General features: G+C 45.3%; 1 protein-coding gene across 1 annotated transcript in view; it reads left to right on the plus strand.

The window, feature by feature from the left end:
• Nucleotides 1–17147, plus strand: part of LOC127572067 (rho guanine nucleotide exchange factor 26-like) — a 173900-nt gene that overhangs the window by 120616 nt on the left and 36137 nt on the right. The window lies entirely within an intron of this gene.

The following is a 17147-nucleotide window of genomic DNA, read 5'->3' on the forward strand; positions in this document are numbered from 1 at the left end:
AATAACATTATGCTAACTGCTACACTACCGCGCCTACTAGATACTTATTTATTACTCACATGTACAATGGAACACACAGTGAAATGCGTCTTTTTTGGCAGCCACGGTAGTGTAGCGGTTAGCCTAATGCTGTTACAGCACCAGCGACCCAGGCTCAATTCCCACCACTGTCTGTAAGGAGTTTGCACATTCTCCCTGTGTCTGTGTGGGTTTCCTCCGGGTGCTCCGGTTTCCTCCCACATTCCAAAGACATATGGGGTAGGAAGTTGTGGGCATGCCATGTTGGCGCCGGAAGCGTGGCGACACTTGCTGGCTGCCCCCAGAACACTCGATGCAAAAGATGCATTTCACTGTGTGTTTCGATGTACGTGTGACTAACAAAGAGATCGTTTTGCATTTCCAAATCCATAGATCCCTCAAGGTTGCTGTGCAGGTTGATAGCATTGTTAAAAACCATAGAACCATAGAACAATATAGCACAATACAGGCCCTTTGACCCACCATGTTGTGCCGACCTTCAAACCACTCCTAAGACTATCAACCCCTTCCTCCCACATATCCTTCTATCTTAAGTTCCTCCATATGCTCATCTAACAATCTCTTGAACTTGACTAACATATCAGCCTCCACCACCACCTCAGGCAGCGCATTCCATGCACCAACCACTCTCTGGGTAAAAAACCTCCCTCTGACATCACCCTTGAACTTCCCACCCATTACCTTAAAGCATGCCCTCTTGTATTGAGCATTGGTGCCCTGGGAAAGAGGCGCTGGCTGTCCACTCTATCTATTCCTCTCAATATCTTGTACACCTCTATCATGTCTCCACTCATCCTCCTTCTCTCCAATGAGTAAAGCCCTAGCTCCTTTAGTCTCTCCTCATAATCCATACTCTCTAATCCAGGCAGCATCCTGGTAAATCTCCTCTGTACCCTTTCCAACGCCTCCACATCCTTCCTACAATGAGGCGACCAGAACTGGACACAGTACTCTAAGTGTGGTCTAACCAGAGTTTTGTAAAGCTGCATCATTACTTTGCGGCTCTTAAACTCGATCCCACGACTTATGAAAGCTAACATCCCATAAGCTTTCATAACTACCTTATCCACCTTTGTGGCAACTTTCAGTGATCTGTGGATATGAACCCCCAGATCCCTCTGCTCCTCCACACTACCCAGAATCCTGCCATTTACCTTGTACTCCGCCTTGGAGTTTGTCCTTACAAAGTGTACCACCTCACACTTCTCCAGATTGAACTCCATCTGCCACTTGTCAGCCCAGCTCTGCATCCTATCAATATCCCTCTGCAAGCTGCTACAGTCCTCCACACTACCCACAACACCACCGATCTTTGTGTCGTCTGCAAACTTGCTAACCCACCCTTCCACGCCCTCATCTAAGTCATTAATAAATATCACAAAAAGTAGAGGTCCCAGAACCGATCCCTGTGGGACACCACTAGTCACAGCCCTACAATCTGAATGCACCCCCTCCACCACAACCCTCTGCTTTCTACAGGAAAGCCAATTCTGAATCTACACAACCAAGCCTCCCTGGATCCCTTGCCCTCTGACCTTCTGAAGAAGCCTACCATGCGGAACCTTATCAAACGTCTTACTAAAATCCGTGTAGACCACATCCACTGCACTACCTTCATCAGTCTTCCTGGTCACCTCCTCAAAGAACCCTATCAGGCTTGTGAGGCAAGATCTTCCCTTCACAAAGTCATGCTGGCTGTCTCTAATCAGTCCATGATTCTCTAAATTCTCATAGATTCTATCTCTTAGAATCCTTTCTAACAGCTTACCCACCACAGACGTAAGGCTTACTGGTCTGTAATTCCCTGGACTATCCCTACTACCTTTTTTGAATAAGGGGACAACATTTGCCACTCTCCAATCCTCCAGTACCATCCCCATGGACAACGAGGACTCAAAGATCCTAGCCAATGGTTCAGCAATCTCCTCCCTAGCCTCACGAAGCAGCCTGGGGAATATTCCGTCAGTCCCCAGCGATTTATCTGTCCTAATATTTTCTAACAGCTCCAACACATCCTGTGTTGGCCTTCATTAGTTGGTGTATTGAGTTCAAGACCTGCCAGATAATGTTGCAGCTCTATCAAACTCTGGTTAGACCACACTTGGAGTATTGTGTTCAGTTCTGGTCGCCTCATTATAGGAAGGATGCGGAGAGCGTACAGAGGCGATTTACCAGGATGCTGCCTGGATTGGAGAGCATGTCTTATGAGGATAGGTTGAGCGAGCTAGCGCTTTTCTCTTTGGAGAGAAGGAGGATGAGAGGTGACTTGATAGAGACTTTCTCCCAGGGCAAAAATGGCTCACACGAGGGGGCATAATTTTAAGGTGATTGGAGGAAGGTACAAGGGGGATGTCAGGGGTAAGTTTTTTACACAGAGACTGGTGGGTGCGTGGAACACACTGCCGGCAGAGGTTGTGGGGGCAGATACATTAGGGGCATTTAAGAAACTCTTAGATAGACTCATGAATGATAGAGAAATGGAGGGCGATGTGGGAAGGAAGGGTTAGATAGATCTTAGAGCAGGATAAAGTGTTGGCACAGCATTATGGGCCAAAGGGCCTGTACTGTGCTGCACTGTTCTATGTTCTATGTTCCATGTACTGAGAATATTCTGGGGGGCAGCCCACAAGTGTCACCACTCTTCCAGCGCCAACATAGCATACCCACAGCTCCTAACCCGTACATCTTTTGGAATGTGGGAGGAAACCAGAGCATCTGGAGGAAACCCACGCAGATACAGGGAGAACGTCCAAACTCCTTACAGACAGCGGCAGGAATTGAATCAGGGTTGCTGGCGCTGTAATAGCGTTACGCTAACCCCTATGCTACCATCTGGAATTTGAGCCAAGGGGTGAAGCCTGCAAGCAGGGTGATTGGTCAGAGCTGGGGCCGGACTCCTGACTGTGGGCTGTGTGCATGGGTGGATGCAGCCTACCCAGGTGCCAGGGGTCTGGAATGTGTAGCCGGACCCAGCGTCTGAAGTGCTTGTTTGCCCCTCCCTTTAAACTAACCGGGTTCACTGGAAAATCTATCACACCAGTGTGTAACAGGTAAAAATCATGAAATAGGAATGTGTTTGGGTATTAATATGATGCATCTCTGGAGAACTCTGGTTAGGCCGTATTTAGAGTATTGCATGCAGTTCTGGTCACCTCACCATAGGAAGGATGTCGGGGCTTTCAAGAGGGTGCAGAGGAGGTTTACTAGGATGCTGCCTGAATTAGAGGGCAGGTGCTATCAGGAGTGGCTGGACAACTTGAGCTCTTTTGTCTGGAGCGACAGAGGCTGAGGGGTGATCTGTTGGAAGTGCATAAAATGATGAGGGACATCGATAGGGTGGACAAGCAATATCTTTTTCCCATTATTGAGTGATCCAATACCAGAGGGCATGCATTTAAGGTGAGGGGGGTAGGTTCAGAAGAGACATGAGGGGTACCTTTTTTTACTGAGAGAGTGGTGGATGCCTGCAATGCGTTGCCTGATAGGGTGGTGGAGGCAAATTCATTGGGGGCTTTTAAGAGGGGCTTGGATGAGCACATGAATGAGAGGAAAATAGAGGGATATGGGCATTCTGTAGGTACGAGAGAATACATATGTGGGCACAACATTGTGTGCCGAAGGGCCTGTTCTGTGCTGTACTGTTCTATGTTAATACAAGGCATCCCCGTTTTATGAATTCCTGAGTTATGGACGACCCTATGTACGAGTGAACTCCCATTCTGTTATTAAATTCAAAAATTTGACATACACTTGTTCCTATGTACAGCATAACTAGTTTCTGCTCTCTCTCTCCACCTTCAGTAATTGTTCTTTCTTATCAGTATTATGTGCTTTTGATGCCATGCATTACAATGCTGTGGGGGTATAGTTACCATATCGAGTGATTTTTCTTGTATTTTCCGGCTTTCCGAAGCAAGTCGTCCTGAATCCCATGGGACTGCCTAACAGGAAGAAGATAGTGTCTTTTCTTTGGTAGAGAAAAGAAATAGAAAGACCAAGTATTTATGAAATGATGAGGCATTGAAAAGTATTGGTGTTGGGTGTCATTGTACATGAATCATTGAAAGTTAATGTGCGGGTAGAGTAAGTAATCAGGAAGGCAAATAATATGTTGGCCTTTGTTGAAGAGAAAAGGTGTATTATTGCAACAATATAGAGCACTGGTGGAAGCACAACTGAATCTTGTGTACTGATCTGGTTTCCTTTTGAAGGAGGGATGGGCTTGTGATCGAAAGAGGGTAACAAAGGTTCACCAACTTGATTCCTGGGGGAGATTATCCAATAAAAAGAACTTAATCAATCTGGCTTCATAGTCTCCAGAGTCTAGAAGAATGAGAGGTGATCTCATTGAAACATTCAAAATTCTTCAAGTAAGTGTAGGGATGATGACTCCTCAAGCTGGGATGTCTAAAATCTGGGGTTACAGCCACAAAATAAGTGGTTGAGTGGGAGTATGGGCAAAGAAGTGGCAGATGGAATACAGCGCTGGGAAGTGTGGGGTTATGCACTTTGGTAGGAAGAACAGAGGTGTAGATTATTGTCTAAATGGGGATAGAATTCAGAAATTGGAGGTGCAAAGGGACTTGGGAGTCCTAATGCAGGATTCCCTAAAGGTTAACTTGCAGGTTGAGTTGATAGTAATGAAGGCAAATGCAATGTTAGCATTCATTTTGAGAGGGCTAGATCATAAAAGCAAGGATGTACTACTGAGGCTTTATAAGGTGTTGGTCAGACCACATTTGGAATACTGTGAGCAATTTTCGACCCCGTTTTGAAGGAAAGATGTGCTGGCCCTGGAGAGAGTCCAGAGGAGGTTCGCAAGAATGATCCCAGGAATGAGGAGTGTTTGATGTCTCTGGGCCTGTACTCGATGGTTCAGAAGGATGAGGGGGGATCTCATTGAAACCTACCAGATACTGAAAGGCCTGGATAGAGCGGAGGTGGAGAGGATGTTTCCATCAGTGGGAGAGTCTAAGATCTGAGGGCACAGCCTCACATCCCTTTATGTCCCTTTAAAACTGGGACGAGGAGGAATTTCTTCAGCCAGAGGGTGGTGAATCTGTGGAATTCGTTACCACAGAGGGCTGCGGAGGCCAAGTCATTGGGTGTATTTAAGGCAGAGATTGACAGGTTCTTGATTGGTAAGGGGGTTAAGGGTTACAAGAGAAGGCAGGAGAATGTTGAAAGAAAATCAGCCACGATTGAATGGCGGAGCAGACTCGATGGGCCGAATGACCTAATTCTGCTCCGTATCTTATGGTTTTATAGTTGACCATTCATTTCTGAGATGAGGAGACACTTCACCATTCAGAAGGTAGTGAATTTCTCTTTAGAATTCTCTGCGCATGAGAGAGGTTGCTGAGTAGATGCAATAGCTTTTGAATATTGAGGGAATCAATGGATATGGGATTAGTGCAGGAAAGTGGTGCTGGGCTAAAATTAGGTTAGATTACTTTATTGTAGTATGATAAAGTGGACTCTTGACCTCACAATCTACCTCGTTATGACCTTGCACCTTATTGTCTACCTGCACTGCACTTTCTCTGTAGCTGTGACACTTTACTCTGCATTCTGTTATTGTTTTCCCTTGTACTACCTCAATGCACTATTGTAGTGAATTGATCTCTACGGATGGCATGCAAAACAAAGTTTTTCACTGTACCTCGGTACATGTGACAATAATAAACCAATTTACCAATCCTTTGTGCAATGAAAATCTACCAAGATCTTACTGAATGATAGATAGTCATGAAAGGTTAAATGGTCTAATGATGCTTCTATTTCATGTTTCCTTTTGCTGTTATAAAGTTAGCAACTGCAGTAGTCTGATTATACACAGAGTTCCTATCAACAGCAGTGAAATGCATGACCAGCCAATTAATATTAATGATTTTAAATGAGCATTTCTCAGTTTAAAACAAAATCCCCGAGGGAGTAGCGATGTTGTCAACTTGATGTGTTGTTTGGAAAATGGCCACCCCAACAAAAGAACGGTCTCTCACTGCTCCACTGGATTGTCTGCCTAACTTTCTCTGCCCAAGATACAAGAGTGGGTTCACACTGCCCTGTAACTCAGAGGCAAGCATGTTACCAACTGAGCCACAGCTGTGCAGTCACTTCATTGATGATATATCCCCTCTCCTGCTTCATTCTTGGTGCCTCATTGTCCTTCTGATCTTGGCTCTGTAGTCAGCTTCTCACTTAGTAACAGCTTGACGATGTATTGTGAATGTCACATTCTCACTCGGTGCCAGATTGCTGGGACTGACGCCAGCAGTGACAAACCGGGTTGATTGAGAAAATATGATTCATCATTTGGTTTGACAATATACTGCGAATGTTTTTTTTGTACTATTTGTATCATATGATTTCCGATATTACTTAAGGCTCTCACCAGAGATACTTCCCAAAATATTATTCTTGGCTCTTATTCGCATGGTAAATTAATAGATTAAGCAAGAGAGAAAGACAGAAATAGAGAGCAAAATGGACTGATAAGTAAAAAGAGCGAGAGTGAGAGAGAGAGAAAAGAGGGCAGACTTACAGAAATAAAACAAAGTGTGGGAGACACTCAGCAGGTCAGGCAGCATCTGTGGAGAGAGAAACGGTTAACGTTTCAGTTTCAGGACGCTTTAGAAGAATGCCATGACGTCAAGAATCCCAGACTTGAAACGTTAACCGTTTCTCTCTCCACAGACGCTACCTGACCTGCTGAGTGTTTCCAGCATTTTCTGTTTTTATTTCAGATTTCCAGCATCTGCAGGTTTATATTTGAATGTCATATGGTAGCAGAGTTAGATAGATAGATAGATAGATAGATAGATAGATAGATAGATAGATAGATAGATAGATAGATAGATAGATAGATAGATAGATAGATAGATAGATAGATAGATAGATAGATAGATAGTGAGATAGATAGATAGTGAGATAGATAGATAGTGAGATAGTGAGATAGATAATGAGCACTGGTGAGGCTTCACTGTGTACAGTTTTGGTCGCCCTGTTATAGGAAAGACTTGGGTAAACTGGAAAGAGTGCAGAGAAGATTGACGAGGATGTTGCCAGGACTAGAGGGCTGAGTTATAGTGAGAGGTTGGCCAGGCTATGTCTTTTTTTTTCCTTGGCATGTAGGAGAATGAGTGGCAACCTTACAGAAGTGTTTAAAATGGTGAGAAGCATAGATAAGGTGGACAGTAACAGTCTTATTTCCCCAGGGTCAGAGATCCCAAAACTAGGGGGCATAGGTTTAGGGTGAGAGGGGAAATATTTAAACGGGAGCTGAGGGGCAACTTTTTCATGCAGAGGGTGGTGAGTATATGGAACGAGCTGCCAGAGGAAGTTGTTGAGGCAGGTACAACAGTATCATTTAAGAAGCACTTGGATAGGTACATGGAGGGGCAGGTCTTAGAGAGGTTAAGGTTATGGGCCGAAAACAGGAAATTGGGACGAGCTGGGTGGGCACCATGGTCGGCATGGACTGGTTGGGCTGAAGGGCCTGTATCCACGCTGTATTGCTCTATGACTCCATGATAGAGAGGGGCAAACACATAGTTACTGAGGTAGATAAATTAATAAAGAGCTTGACAGAGGGGGGAACGGATACCACGTAGATGCCACGGCCAAGAAAGCTCACCAGCGCCTCTACTTCCTCAGGAGGCTAAAGAAATTTGGCACTTTGACACTCACCAACTTTCATCGATGCACCTATCTGGGTGCATCACGGCTTGGTATGGCAACTGCTCTGCCCAGGACCATAAAAAACTGCAGAGAGTTATGGACACAGCCCAGTGCATCACAGAAACCAGCCTCCCCTCCTTGGACTCTGTCTTTACCTCTCGGTGCCTTGGTGAAGCAGCCAGCATAATCGAAGGCCCCACCCACCCGGGTCATTCTCTCTTCTCCCCTCTCCCATCAGGCAGAAGATGCAGGAGCTTGAGGGCACATACCACCAGGCTCAAGGACAGCCTCTATCCCACAGTGATAAGACTATTGAATGATTCCTTTTTACGATGAGATGGACTCTTGACCTCACAATCTACCTTGTTTGACCTTGCACCTCATTGTCTACCTGCTGTGCACTTCCCTGTAGCTGTGACACTTTACTCTGTATTGTGTTATTGCTTTACCTTGTACTACCTCAATGCACTGTGTAATGAATTGATCGGTACAAACGGTATGCAAGACAAGTTTTTCACTGTACCTTGGTACAAGTGACAATAATAAACCAATACCAATGATACGTAGTTAGATTGATAGAGCTTGACAGTTAGAGGGTCAGACAGACAAAAATAATAAGATGGATATTCAAAAGGAAACAGATCCTCAGGATGTTGGAAATAAATATCTTAGATGGATGCAATTAATGGATGGCAAAGTGGATGGAAGAAACGTTTCAATCAGAAGCCGAGGAGATGAGCTGCTGGGTAATGGGACAGTGAATGTTGCGTGCTGTAGCTCTTGGCAACAATGAGCAGTGTCAGTCTGCAACTAGGGAACTTTCAATAGTGGGAAGTGAGTGGGCAGGATTTGCAGACAAATAGATTGGAGTCAGATTAATAACATATTTTCGCCTGAGTTTACGGCTGAACAGCCTTGGCAGTGAAGTGTTGGAGTACACACATTGTCCGATGTCCCCGTGGATTTCTATCCTTAAGTTACATTTTTCTTCCTAATTGCTTTCGATAATCCTTCTTTAATAATTAGGAGTTTAAAAACAACAATTCACCACTAAAATATGCATCAGTGTCTCAAGGGATGAATACACACAAGCTTCAATCATGGTTATTATTAGTACCCGGGTTATGAACGGTCAACCTACGTACACCCCCTACATACAATTGAGCTCCCATAATGTTATTAAATATAAAAGTACAACCTATGTACATACGAACAGCAGAACTAACTTCCTCTCTCTACACTTCTAGAAATTGTTCCTTCTTATGAGTCTTTTGATGACATTCATTATAACACTATGGAGGTGTGATTACCATATCTACCTGGGGATGGGTCGTCGAGTGCCCTCCAAGCCACACACCATCCTGAGTTGGAAATATACCACCATTGCTTTGTCTTCGTTGGGTCAAAATTCTGGAAAAGCATTGTGGGTGTACTTGCACCTCAGTATTGCAGCAGTTCCAAAAATTAGCTCACCACTACCTTCTCAAGGCAAATTAGGCAATTAAATGCTGGCTCACTCTGCGAAGCTCACGTCCCTTGAATGAATAATAAAAAAAAGCAAGGAAGTTATGAAACAATTCTCAGCCAACAGTTCACCCTAATCCAAAGTATAGCAGCTAATTCTGGGCAGCACAGTCTGGGAAAGCTGTCAAGGCCTTAGGCTCAATGCAGTAAATGAGATGGAACATGGAACAGTACAGCACAGGAACTGGCCCTTCGGCCCACGATGTCTATGCTGACCATGTGGTGTAGCGGTTAGCGTAACGCTATTGCAGCGCCAGTGACCCAGGTTCAATTCCCGCCGCTGTCTGTAAGGAGTTTGTACGTTCTCCTCGTGTCTGTGTGGGTTTCCTCCGGGTGCTCTGGTTTCTTCTCATATTCCAAAGACGTACGGGTTAGGAAGTTGCGGGCATGCTATGTTCGTGCCGAAAGCGTGGCGACACTTGCGGGCTGCCCCCAGAACACTCTAGGCAAAAACTTGCATTTCACTGTGTGTTTCTATATACATGTGACTAATAATGAGATCTTATCTTTTCTTATCATTAATCCCATCTGCCTGCACATTGTCTATATCTCTCCATTCCCTGCCTGTTCGTGTGCCTGTCTAAATGCCTCTTAACCACTGCTATTGTATCTGCTTCCACTACTTCCCCTGACAGTGTGTTCCAAGCACCTACCTCTCTATGTGTAAAAAAAACTTGCTTCACAAATCTCCTTTAAACCTTCCCCCAGATGTATCAGAATGAGGCAAGGTATGTGGACTTCGTTAATGTTGGGGAAACCAGAGAGTTGGGGCTCATCGGCTTAGCACTGAGAAGGCTAGGACAATATCTAGAGACTTCAGATACTGGACAATATCCAACTGAGGTATTCAAAACTGTGAAGTCATAAAAGCAAAATCTTTTCGGTGGCAAAACTGACTGCACAGGTTGATAGAGTGCTAAAGAACGCGTTTGGCATGCTTGTTTTTATTAGTCGAGGCTGAGTTCAAGAATCAGAAGTCATGCTGCAGCTTTATAAAACTCTCGATAGGCCACATCTGGAGAATTGCATTCAATTCTGGTCACCCCATTACAGGAAGGGTGTGGAGGCTTTGAAGAGGGTGCAGAAGAGGTTTACCAGGATGCTGCCTGGATTAGGTTGGACAAACTTGGGTTGCTTTCTCTGGAGCGGTGGAGGCTGAGCGGAGACCTGATAGAGGTTTAGAAAATTATAAGAGAGACTTAGATGGGTAGACAGCCAGTATCATTTCCCTAGGGTTGAAATATCTAATACCAGAGGACATGCATTTAAGGTGAGAGGGGGAAAGTTCAAAGGAGATGTGTGGGGCAAGTGTTTTACACAGAGAGTGCTGGGATGCGCTGCCAATAGTGGTGGAGCCAAATATGATCGAGGTGTTTAAGAGGCCCTTAGATAGACACATGAATGTGCAGAGAATGGAGGGACGTGGACATTGTGTAGGCAGAAGGGATTAGTTTAGTTAGGCATTTAATTACTTGTTTCGTTAGATAGGCGCAACGTTGTGGGCCGAAGGACCTGTTCCTTTGCTGTATTGTTCCATGTTCTAAAAGTTTTGGTACCTTGAAGACAGATATAAGGAAAATGGCAAGTGAACCAGAGGTGGGCTGTGGCAAGGTTACTGCTGGTCTTTCAGGTTGAGAATCCCTGGCTCACAAGTCATTTGGTTCTACCTGGAACTGCTGGCAAATTGTGGCTAAAGTTGCTCAGTATGGACAGCCAAGGGGAATATGATCCCTGTATCCCACTGGCAATGTGTTCCCCGGACTACCTGAATGAAAGGAGGTACCCCCTGCTTGATTCTCTGTGCTATCTCACCATGGATTGTCCCATTAACAAGCATGATCCATGTGAGAAAGCACAGAGCAGTTTCCAGATAATGGGATGGATCTCACACTGTGCGGTGTTGATGCGTTGATGTGTTGATGTGAAATTCCTTTTCCTTTGTGTGAAATTGTGGTTGGCCCAGAACAAGCAAGAAGTGGAGGCTTTGGAAAGGGTGCAGAAGAGGTTCACCAGGATGTTGCCCGGATCAGAGGGTATGAGCTATAAGGAAAGGTTGGACAAACTTGGCTTGTTTTCTCTGGAGTGTCAGAGACTGAGGGGAGATCTGATAGAGGTTTATAAAATTATGAGAGGCATAGATAGGGTAGACAGAATCTTTTTCCCAGGGTAGAAATGTCTGATACTAGAGGACATACATTTAAAGTGAGAGGGGAAAGTTTAGGGGAGATGTCTGGGGCAATTTTTTACACAGAGAGTGGTGGGTGCCTGGTACGGGCTGCCAGGGGTGGTGGTAGAAGCAGATACGAACTGGGGGGCATAGGTTTAGGGTGAGAGGGGAAATATTTATAAAGGACCCGTGGGGTAACTTTTCCACCCATAGTGTGGTGAGTATATGGAACGAGCTGCCAGAGGAAGTGGTCGAAGCAGGTAGAACAGTATCATTGAAGAAGCACTTGGATAGGTACATGGAGGGGCGGGGCTTAGAGGGATATGGGCCAAACGCAGGAAATTGGAACTAGCTGGGTGGGCACTGTGGCTGGCATGGACTGGTTGGGCCGAAGGGCTGTGCTGTGTTACTCTATGAGGACCTGCCTCCACCATCTTCTCAGGAATGTGTTCCAGATTCCAACCATTCTCTGGATGAGAAATTTTTTTCTTCAGGTCCCCTCTGACCCTTTTACTCCTCACCTCAGTGGGCTGAAGTGCCATTTCTTGTGCTCTGTGACCCTATGGCTCGAAGATGTGTGACCACAGTCCCTGGGTTACAAAGGTAGTTACACAGCCGTTGTGTTCCCTTTTCCTGTTTTCTTCTCCCTCCCTCACCTGCACTTGCTTCCTGCAGTGACCTAGGAAAAATACCCACCCAAGTCTTTTGCAAAGAAGAGCTGGGCTTGGATCAGGAGTAAGCTTGATTCAAGTCGCTAATAAACTGGAGAGTAACGTTGCCGATTCCTTCTGAATTTGTGCTGTTCAATTCATTCAGTAGAGCTGTCTAATTCTGATTCAACAAGATGCATGAACTACATACTTTCCCCAAATCGACATGGCCTAATTTCTGGTGGGGTCCTTAGTAGTGAATTGAAGTTTAAGAGTTAAGTAATAAGAAACCAGGAACACTGATACTTGGTAATCATAGGCTAAGTTATATATTGAGACTGAGATAGCCATGGTACTTCTGATATTTATTTGTTCAGAACATTTTTTTTGCACTTCTTATGAGACTAAATCTCACAGCTCAGCACAGTGGCACAGCTGATAGGGCCGCTGCCTCACAGCACCGGAGACCCAGGTTCAATCCTGACCTCGGGTGATGTCTGCATGGAGTTGGCAAGATCTCCCTGTGACTGTGTGGGTTTCCTTCAGGTGCTCTAGTTTCCTCCCACATTACAGGTTCAATCCGGCTGGTGGGTTAATTGGCCGCTGTGAATAGCTCCTTCAAATTGTGCAGTTGAGCGGTAGAACCTGGGGAGAGTTGATAGGAATGTAGGACAACTGTGGGATTAGTGTAAATGGGTCAGCACTGATTCAGTGGGCCGAAGGGCACATTTCCGTGCTGTATTTCTCTATGACTAAGGGCAATGATTTTCTACAGAAAGCTTTGGACAACGCAACTGAAACTTCACCCATGTCAATTGAATCTCCACATACTCTTGATGAGCACATCCATTCCTCAGTGCTTCACACTGTCAGACTCCTCGTTGAAATCATTTGTGCATGGGATGTGTGTGTCATGGGCAAGGTTGGCACATTTGCTCATCCCCAGTTGCACTTGAATTGAGCAGCGAAGGGCACATTACTTTGGGTCCAGAGTCACAAGTAGGATTTGGTGAGGATTGCAGATTTTCTTCACCTCCAAAGGACACTGGAAAATTGAAGCAGGAATGGGCCACCTGGCCCTCCTCTGTCCTACCACACCGTACGATCATAGCTGGTATGCCCCAGATGTCAAACTCTGTGCCAATTCCCCTTAACCCTTTCAACCTTTCAAAAATATACCCTCTCCCCCTTCATATATCCTCAATGATCTATCCTCTGGAGAAGAAAATTCCAGAAATTCACTACTCCTAGTGAACAAGATGGATTTTTGCACGATCTTATGGTTTTGTGTGCACCTTTACTCTTGTTTTTAGTTCCAGCGTTACTATAATTAATCTGAATTCCACTGTCGTCATGATGGTATTTGGTCATATGGGTCTGAATCATTTGTCTGGATTCCTAGACCAGTAACTTAACCTCCATTTACCACACCCTCAGTAAGAACTATCTGTGGTAACTCTTCCTCTCATTACTGGGCCTAACACATGTTGCTGCTGCTGTTGGATTTGGGTCATATACAGCACAGAAACAGGCCCTTTGGCCCCACTCGTCCATGCTGACCAAGATGCCCATCTAAGCTAGTCCCATTTGCCTGCATTTGATCCATATCCCTCTAAACCTTTCCTATCCATGTAACTGTCCAAATGTCTTTTAAATGTTGTTATTGTGCCTGCCTCAACCACTTCCTCTGGCAGCTCGTTCCATCTACCCAACACCTTTTTGTGTGAAAAAGTTGCCCCTCAGGTTCCTATTAATTCTTTCCCCTCTCACCTTAAACCTATGCTCTCTAATTTTTGATTCCCCAATCATGGGAAAAAGACTGTGCATTCCCCCTATCTATGCCCCTCATGATTTTGAACACCTCTATAAGATCAGCCCTCAGTCTCCTAGGCTCCAAGGAATAAAGACCTAGCCTGTCCAACCTCTCCCTATAACTCAGTACCTTGAGTCCTGGCCACATCCTCATAAATCTTTTCGTCACTCTTTCCAGCTTAATGGCATCTTTCCTCTAGCAGGGTGGCTAAAACTGAACACAATACTCCAAGTGCAGCCTCACCAACAACTTGTACGACTGCAACAAAACAGCCGAACTTCTATACTCAGTGCCCTGACCAATGAAGGCCAACGTGCCGAACACCTTCTTGCTGCTTCCTAGCATTGCTCGTGTTGTTTATTCCAAACTATGCTCCCAAGACACATTTTCCCATATCCAGGTCATCCCACTACTGTATCCTCAACTGGCTGAACCATTGTGCAGAATCCAACATGGCACAGAGATCCCAAAATTCAGAAACTGTTGTTGAGGTTTTCCGAGCCCCTGCTGATTGCATTGGGATCGGAAAGAGAGTGTCTCCAAGTTCATTGTACTTTCATTCTTCTTGGCCAAGCTGACAGAATACAAACTCCCATTGATTTTCTTGGCATTACAATGGATCCCTTCTTTGGACCTTGGGATGTCACTGGGTCAGAAGCTGTTCTGTATCCAAGAGTGTCGCTTTCTGGCAACCCAGGAAAAGAAAAGAGCTGGTAAGTTCAAGTTCCATGTGGGTGTCAACAGCTCCCATTGAAATGGCTGCATTCTTGACATCTTATCAAAGAATAATTGATAACTCTCATTCAAATGGTGCCATGCTCCCAATTATTGCTTCATGTCATGAGAATGACTTAAAATTGGAGCCAAATTTTTACAAAAGGGAAAATTGTGCTGTAATTGTCAGTTTTCTTAATGCGCAAATGAAATAGAAAATGATGCAGTTTTAGATGAGTTGATGAGGAGTGTAGTTAATCAGTAGAGACACCAGCGTGCATCTAATCTGGTGCTGGGTCAGATTTGTGCCACTACATCCAGCCCACAGATCCTTTGTGGGGAAGATGGGTGGATTGGGGGGGACGTCTCTTGCTGATCAACAAGCCTCCAACTTTCTGGCAACTGAAAATAGAACATAGAACATTACAGCACAATACAGGCCCTTCGGCCCACAATGTTGTGCTGACGTTTTATTCTGCTCTAAGATCTATCTAACCCTTCCCTCCCATATAGCCCCCTATTTTTCTATCATTCATGTGTCTATCTAAGACTCTCTTAAACGTCCCAAACGTATCTGCCCCCACAACCTCTGCCGGCAGTGCGTTCCACGCACCAACCACTCTCTGTGTAAAAAACTTACCCCTGACATCCCCCTTATACCTTCCTCCAATCACCTTAAAATTATGTCCCCTCATGTTAGCCATTGTCGCCCTGGGAAAAAGTCTCTGACTGTCCAATCGATCTATGCCCCTTATCATCTTGTACACCTCTATCATGGTAATGTAGCAGTTAGCGTAACATTATTACAGCGCCAGCAACCTGGGTTCAATTCCTGCCGCTGTCTGTAAGGAGTTCATATGACCTCCCCATGTGTCTATGTGGGTTTCCTCCGGGTGCTCCGGTTTCCTCCCACATTCCAAAGACGTACGGGTTAGGAAGTTGTGGGCATGCTATGTTGACGCCGGAATCGTGGCGACACTTGCGGGCTGCCCCCAGAACACCCTACGCAAAAGATGCATTTCGCTGTGTGTTTCAATGTACATGAGACTAATAAATATCTTATCAAGTCACCTCTCATCCTCCTTCTCTCCAAAGAGAAAAGCCCGAGCTCACTCAACCTATCCTCATAAGACATGTTCTCCAATCCAGGCAACATCCTAGTAAATCTCCTCTGAACACAATACTCCAAGTGTGGTCTAACCAGAGTTCTATAGAGCTGCAACATCACCTCACGGCTCTTGAACTCAATACCCTGACTACTGAAGGCCAACACACCATACATCTTCTTAACAACCTTATCGACTTAAAGGTTCAGCTCCCTCACCAAACCATGAAGGGCTGTCTCAGTAGACAGCCTCCCTTTCAATAATCCAGGTTCCTTCTGAGATTTTACAAACCCACGTAGGTCACCATGTGCTTGGAGGTCTCTGATTGAGTGCGACCCCGGGAAGGAGCAGGCATTTCTACTCATTTTTGGGTCAGCCCTGGAGGTGTGTCTGGTATGAGCTGGTCGGGGAGGTGTTGGGAAGGAATGCACTGCTGGGCTGTTGTCTTATAGTGGGGTTTGGTGGATGTAAATATTTTCTTTAAAAGAAGACCAGGCTGAAAAGATTAGAGGCTGAAAGGTTAAATTAAAAAAAATAGTCCCTTCCCAGGCAGCTAGCATGGAAGTCAGTCAATTATGTGACTTCCTCCAGGTGCTCCGGTTTCCTCCCACATTCCAAAGACGAATGGGTTAGGAAGGTTGAAAGGAATTGGTATTGGTTTATTATTGTCACTTGTACCGAGGTACAGTGAAAAACTTGTCCTGCATACCGATCGTACAGATCAATTCATTGCACAGTGCATTGAGGTAGTACAGGGTAAAACAATAACAGAATGCAGAATAAAGTGTCACAGGTAGAGAAAGTGCAGTGCAGGTGGACAATAAGGTGCAAGGTCATAATGAGATAAGGTGCAAGGTCATAAAGAGTCCTGGAAGTAGCTGTTCCTGAACCTGGTGGTGTGGGACTTCAGGCTTCTGTACCTCCTGCCTGATGGTAGCAGCGAGAAGATGACATGGCCTGGATGGTGGGGATCTTTGATGATGGATGTTGCCTTCATGAGGCAGCGCCTCCTGTAGACACTACCGATGGTGGGGAGGGATGTGCCCGTGATGTATTGGGCTGAGTCCACTACTCTCTGCAGCTTCTTACATTCCTGCACATTCGAATCACTAGGTTTAAGAGGCATTTAGACACTTAAATAGGCAAGGCACAGAAAGGTACAATCCTAATTGCAGACAAATGGGATTAGTGTAGCTGAGCAAAGATGTTGGCAAGGATGTAGTGGGTTTTAGGGCCCATTTCTGTTCTGTACGACTGAAGATTCTCAGACCCTTTGCAGAGTATGACTGACTATTCAGTGCACAAGGGTGATCCCGAGCTTCCAGTCATGGAGTCATGCTGAATGGAAACAAGCCGCTAGGCCCATCCTGTCCACACTGACCATCAAACAATCCCACACTAATCCTCCACATTCCCATCAACTCACCACCACCCCCCCCGCCCCAGATTCTGCC

Source organism: Pristis pectinata, chromosome 6 (genome assembly GCF_009764475.1).
Source record: "Pristis pectinata isolate sPriPec2 chromosome 6, sPriPec2.1.pri, whole genome shotgun sequence".
NCBI lineage: Eukaryota > Metazoa > Chordata > Chondrichthyes > Rhinopristiformes > Pristidae > Pristis > Pristis pectinata.